At 40.7% G+C, this 6725-nt stretch overlaps 1 long non-coding RNA gene across 2 annotated transcripts; it reads right to left on the bottom strand.

Annotated features, from left to right (window-relative positions):
* Positions 1–327: 327 nt before the first annotated feature.
* LOC142840965 (uncharacterized) lies at positions 328–6631 on the bottom strand. Of its 2 annotated transcripts, none has more exons than XR_012908995.1 (3): positions 6479–6631; positions 5342–5520; positions 328–1266 (listed from the first exon to the last, which is right to left on the bottom strand). It is a non-coding gene; the product is annotated as an uncharacterized LOC142840965 (long non-coding RNA). The 2 variants fall into 2 exon arrangements; XR_012908994.1 differs by lacking the exon at positions 328–1266 and adding an exon at positions 3075–4194.
* Between the last annotated feature and the right edge of the window lie 94 nt (positions 6632–6725).

Raw genomic sequence — 6725 nt, 5'->3', positions numbered from 1 at the left:
GTCAGACGACTGCCCAGACTCTCGGTAATCTAGTGTCTCCAGAGGCTACGGAACCACATGTAACTGGGAGAGAATCACACACAGCCGTAAAGGAAAAGCCTCATGAGAAACTGGAATCTCAGGTGAGAGTCTAATGACACCCATCCCTAGCCCAACGCCCTTGTATAAATAAACTTCAGCAGGCAGGTGGTGGTAGGGTGTATAACAAGGAAGGTAAGTAAGCCATGGAAAGCAAGCCAGTAAGCAGCATTCCCGCCATGGCCTCTGTATACTGGTATATTTGTGTTTAAATGAATAAAGCTTGCCTGAAGATCAGCGGGCAAAGCAGCCACACTCCTCAGCTACACAGGAGGGAGGGTGGCAGACAACTATAATCCCAGGACTGGGGAGACAGAGGCAGGCAAATCTCTGTGAGTTCAAGGCTACCCCGGGCAATACAAGATTGATCCAGAAACAGATCCAGGTGGTGGTGGTTTACACCTTTAATCTCAGTGTTTGGGAGTCACACATTTTTAATCCCAGCACTGGGGATGTAGAGACAGTGGCAATATGCTGGGCAGAGAGATAAATATAAAGGGGAAGAGACAGGAACTCACTGGAGTGTAGAGTCGGAGGATTTGTGGAGACAGCATCTCGCCCTTTGAGTCTGATTACTTGGTAGAGGTAAAAGTTCTCTCTAGTGGTTTCCTGCTTTGCTTTTGTGATCTTCAGGTTGAACCCCAATACCTGCCTCTGGGTTTATATTATTCTGCTACACTTCTGTTGATTCCTGCTTCGAGATTCCTCCTTGAGTTCCTTTCATGATGGACTACAACTGTAAACTTAAATAAACCCTTTCATGTTGCTTTTGACCATAGTGATTACAATTTAAAACTAAGACAGCATATTCCCAAGTGGGGCATAAACCAGACACCCTTGAAGGTCACATTTGAGCCATCCATAATCTTCAGCATGACACATACCCTGCATTCAGAGCCCCTAACCACCATAAGGCCATTTGTCTTTAAGAAAAAAAATTAATTAAAACTGTTTATATTTACAGAAAAGTTGCAAAAATAGGACAGAATATTCCCAAATGCCCTGCTCCTGGTTGATTCTTTTGTTACTACTTTGAGTGGATGTGTCACTATTGTCGAGCCAATCAAGGTAATTACTAAATCCATGGTTTATTCAGATTTCCTTACCTTTTACCATTACTCTTTACCATTGTCCATTACAAAATCCCGCGAGGAGCCTAATTCCTACAGCCGTGGGTCCAATGGCTTCCTGCAAGACATATATATATATATATATATATATATATATATATATATATATATATATATTGTGCTGAGGAATCTTTTATACTTCTCGGGTAAAATGAAACGTTAGTGTGTTGCATCCTTCCCTCCTGTCTTTATCTCAATGGTGTCAGTTTTAGGGAAGAGCATGTGCACATTAGAGCATGGTCAGGCTTCCGTAAAATGTTCTTTTTTGAAGTAGATCACCTCCGTCACAGTTGCAGAGAACATGAAGCTCTTCATGTTGTATATTGTTCATTTTATAAAAGCTCCCTCCAAAAATTGAAGCCTCAGAGACACAGTGACTAGAGTGAGAGAGGAGGAAAGCCTCATTTGTATACATGGATAGCCAGAAATCCCAAGACCACGTATTGAAAAGATGGCCACTCACCTCCATAAACTTGATGTGCTAGCATATTATGCATTACATGTTTTATTCAAAAAGCTATGACTTTCTCATCAGTGACCATGCAAACTAGAAGAGGGCAACTTCCTCTAAAAGGTGGTGACAAAAATAAGTCAACTCAGTCTCTTAGCCATTGAAAACATTCTTCATGCCTGAAGGTGACATAAATGTTTTCAGAAAGAAAGAAAAATAAGAGTCCTGGGAACAAGCAGAAACACACAAATATATACAATCAGAAATTCTTCAGGTTGAAGAAAAAGAATATCTGAAATAACAACATCCTTTGGTGCAAATAAAGACCATCAGAAGGCTTGAATGTCATCTTAATGCCAAGTTCCCTATTTCCACTTTTTTGCTTTAAAATACACACAGGGCCTGGCAAGATGGCCCAGTTCCAACAGATGCTTGTGCGGAGCAGGATGGCCTGAGTTTGCTTCCCTGGGTACAGTAACAAGAAAGAAGTGACTCCTAGACGTAGCCTGCTACCTCCACGTGTATATTGTGACACACATGAATAAATACATAAACACAGATAAAATATAAAATATATGTGAATGCTTAAAAGCAAATGATGATATTTTATGTGTGTTTAACACATATGCATGTGGATTATCTATAGGGTATTGTAGAATAAAGAACACTAGAAAATGGCAAATGTATTTCTATTGTTAAATATTTTCCTTTTGAAATATGATCTCACCCTATAACCCATAATGGCCTGAACCTCACCATGTGTCCACCACTGGCCTCAAACTCATGTCCAACCCTTTGCTTCCACTTCTTGAGTCCTGGGATTACAGGTGTGAGGCACCACACCTAACATCAGGATTTACTGATTAAAGTGGTCAAAAAGCAATACTGTGTAGACTATAAAATAGTAAGGACATATAATTTATAATTACTAAAATATATCAGAAAGGCTGATGAGAAATTATAGATTTCTAAAGCTAAAACATCAACAATAAGAATTAGAGAAACAAAATATGAGGGGGATAAAGAAGTCAAGAAACTAGATATCAAGAGAACAAATATCACAATTAAAAATGGTTATAGATATAAGCAGAGAATTCTCTTTAGAGGAAACTCAGATGGCTAAGAAACACTTAAAGAAATGTTTAACATCCTTAGCCATCAGGGAAATGTAAACAAAAACTACTTTGAGGTTTCATCTTACATCTGTCAGAACGGCCACGATCAATAAAAGAAGTGACAGCTCATGCTGCTGAGGATGTGGAGTAAGAGAAACACTCCTCTGTTACTGGTGGGAGTGCAAACTTGTACAGCCACTGTGGAAATCAATGTTGTGGTCCCTTAGGAAGTTTGGAATCCATCTACTTCAAGACCACTATAGGACTCTTGGGCAAATACCCAAAGGCTTCATCCCACCACAGAGACACTTGCTCAACCATAATATCCAGAAATGGTGGCCAACCTGGATGTCTCTCAACAGAGGAAGTGCTGAAGAAAATGTGGTACATTGACACAATGGAGTATTACTCAGCTGCTAAGAAAATGGCATCATGAAATTTTCAGGAAAATGGATGGAACTAGAAAAAAATCAACTTGAGTGAGGTAACCCAGACCCAGAAAAACAAATATGGTGTGTATTCACTTATATGTGGATATTAGCTGTACGTCATTGATAACCAAGCTACAATCCATACTATCAGAGAAGGTGGGTGTAGAGTAAGAGACTAAAGGGAACAGATAGATCTCATTAGATAAGAAATTGAACAATATATATGTATAGAAAGGAAAGCTGGAATTGGAGGATCGAGTGAGGAGTGGGAATCGAGGGGGTTGTGGGAAGGAATATGGGGTAAAAACAGGTAAAATTAAGGGGCATTTCAGGGGTAGTATGGAAAAATACAGTAGAAATTAAAATATATACATATATGAAGGCAATCCAGATGAAATCACCAAATAGTGGAGGAGACAGAGTCACCAAATGAAGCTTCCAGTATCAGGATTGGGTTATCTAATTGAGTTGTTGGCCAAAGGGGTTCCATGAGAAATGGCAAACAACTCAGACTATTGCCAAGATTGTAGGTTTCTCTCTGTAAACCGAGAGCGAGAGCGAGGCTCCATTGATGAAGACAACACCCACACAAGTCAATAAACATGTCAAGCTGGTGCCTACATAAAGCCTTCACCCCCATGTTCCAGTGTCTTCGATACAGTATGGTATTCTGTATGTTATCAGAAGAGAAACGTAACCATCGAGTGAGCTACAAACCATTCGTCTACAGCGGTGTGCTCTCTGCAAGATATACGAGGGCAGTGGTGGCACAGAGCTTGTGGGAGTAACCAAACAAGAACTGATTTAACCTAGGGTTCATTCCATGAGATGGAACCCATACCTCACACTGCATGGGTGAACAAAAAGCTGAGATTAGAAAGCCAAGAAACCTAGGGCAAAATCAAATACTTCTAATATTGAAGAAGAAAAGAACGGAGTGATGACGCCTAATGATATTCTGCTGGACTCATCACCAGAGAAGCTTCCTCCTGCAACAGATGAGAACAAACATTTTCACTTTCTGCTTTCAGGACACATGTGGTCCATTGTGCTCTGTTTTTTTCCTCTCCATCCTCAAGACCTCTTCCTCTCCTCTCAAGTTCCTCTTTCTATTTTCGTGCCCTACATATGTATGTGAATATGCACACACATATACAGACATTTAACTCTAGAATGTATACATGAGGAAAAAGGAGATATTTTGCTTATCTTAATATTTATATTATGTTTATAGAAATGTTTGTGTGTACATCACATGTGTGTGGGTGCCCTAGGAAGGCAGAAAAGAATTTTGGGTCTACTGGAGCTGATGTTACAGATACTTGTGAGTGGCCAAATGTGGATGCTAGAAACTGAACTCCAATCCTCTGAAAGAACAGTAAGTGTTCTTAACTGCTGAGCCATCTCTTCAGTCCCTTTTGCTCGTAAAATACATTTATCACCATCATTAGTGGTGGTGGTGGTGGTGGTGGTGGTGGTGGTGGTGGTGGTGGTGGTGGTGGTGGTGGTGTGTGTGTGTGTATGTGGTATGTGCCATGACCCGTATGTAAAAGTCAGAGGGCAGACAACTTTTTAGGAGTTGTTTCTTTCCTTCCACTGTGTTTGGAAGTAAGTTCTCCCTTGAAGTTTGTCATACTGAGTTCCCCAAACTAATTGAGCCACTACATTTATCCATTTATAAAAGACCTAAAAAGACAAACTACTCAGGATCTGGGAGGAGAACCTACAAGTACCACTTTACTAAGCTAGATATCAATTTTTATATACATATATATGCTGTGATAATTGTATTTTAATGGCTACACGAAAAACCTTTTTGGCAAATAATTACATAATATAAAGTCTAGTCTTCTTTGGCACATTTAGTGACATTTAAAGTCGCTTTTCAAAATAAAAGATCAAAGAAAGGGAAAACTTTCAAAAAAGAAATTCCCATTTGCAAATCATGACATTTGAAATACATGTCCCCAAATCCTGCACAAAGACAACAGAGAGAGAGAGAGAGACAGAGAGAGACAGAGACAGAGACAGAGAGAGAATGCATATAAACAAATGGTAGAACACCATAGATTGAAATATCAGCTGAGTTAATATGATAAAGAGTAACTTAAGAAGTAACTTCTGTCTTATAATTACCCAGCTTATCGTTTGTTTTCTCCATGTGTATATTATCCTCAGGAATTGGTCAACAAGTGGGTTGTAGATGGTATAAGAGAAGCTTCAGGGTGGGGGCATGGTGGTGCAGATCTTGGGACAAGGGAGCCTGAGCCATCGGGTCTTGAGTTGAAGGGTAGCCTGGGCTACAAAGAGAGAACCTGAATTAAAAAAAAAGAATGTTATAAAATTAAAACAAGCCAATGAATATTTATTCTGTTAGAAAGTATTCATTTTGCAATGCTAGATAAATAAACAGTGGCAGAAAACACGACCATTAGAACTGGGATGTGACTGAAGAAAATAAATAATGATGTGTTTATGTGTGAGTGAAGGTGCTTCAGGCATCTTGTAAGCAAACAGTTTATTGACGTGCAGGTGGCCATACGCTTTTGGTTAAACAATGTCGGTTCTCATGAGTAGCTGTACATCTTGTTTATAACATTTGAACACAAGTACCCATTAAGGTGCCAATAGGAGCTCCCCTGGGACAAGCTGATTTTAGATAAAGTGCTTCCATATGGCTTTTATAGACTTGTGTATGCTACAAGAATTTTCATAATGCTTACACATGTGATTCAGTAACAGATCCAGAACGTAATTATTGTGCTGTCCACACGCAAGAGGCTTAAGTATATATGCACATATATTTTAAATTTCTTAAAAGATTTTTTTTCATTTTACATACCAACCACAGTTCCCCTCCTGCCACTGCTTCTCCCCCACCTTTCCCTCACCCAGCCCCCCATCCACTCTTCAGAAAGGGTGAGGTCTCTCTTGGGGAGTCAAAATGGAAGAACCTGAGACTTTAGCTAACATAAAGTTCTGTCCCCAGCCACTGGGTATTGTCCTGTTCTCTGCAGTCAGATTCTGCTACTAAAAGTACCCTACACCTCGGAGATCCCACGCACGTGTTGGTCTCCTCGGAGGTCCAAGGGAAAAAAGGCGGAAAGTCGGTCCGCGGGTGGCCTCCCTAGTCCCGCCTACTCTCCTAGAGTACTATCTTCTGTAACATGAAGAATAAACATCCAGAGACAGATATTGGGGTTCAACCTGAAGATCAGAAAACCAAAGCAGCCATATGGTCAGCCGTACGAGCCATGGAGTAGTGGCACACACCTTTAAAGCCGGGACTCCTGAGACAGTGGCAGATGGATCTCATGGAGGAGATAGGTTCTTTTAGATAGAGTTCTGAGTGCGACTCCGCCATGGTGAGGACATTTCTGGAAAATTTTGCGAAGCTTTTTCTTCCCCCAACAGAGCAATCCCCACAGGGCAAGACCTCCCTCTGGAGTCCACGTGTGGTGAGATGGCCTATGGTGGAAGCGCAAGTAGGGGAGGTGCTGAGAAGCAGCGGGAGGTTCTC

Source organism: Microtus pennsylvanicus, chromosome X (genome assembly GCF_037038515.1).
Source record: "Microtus pennsylvanicus isolate mMicPen1 chromosome X, mMicPen1.hap1, whole genome shotgun sequence".
Lineage (NCBI taxonomy): Eukaryota > Metazoa > Chordata > Mammalia > Rodentia > Cricetidae > Microtus > Microtus pennsylvanicus.
The sequence above is the reverse complement of the archived record's forward strand: the minus strand, read 5'-3'. Positions and strand labels throughout refer to the sequence as shown.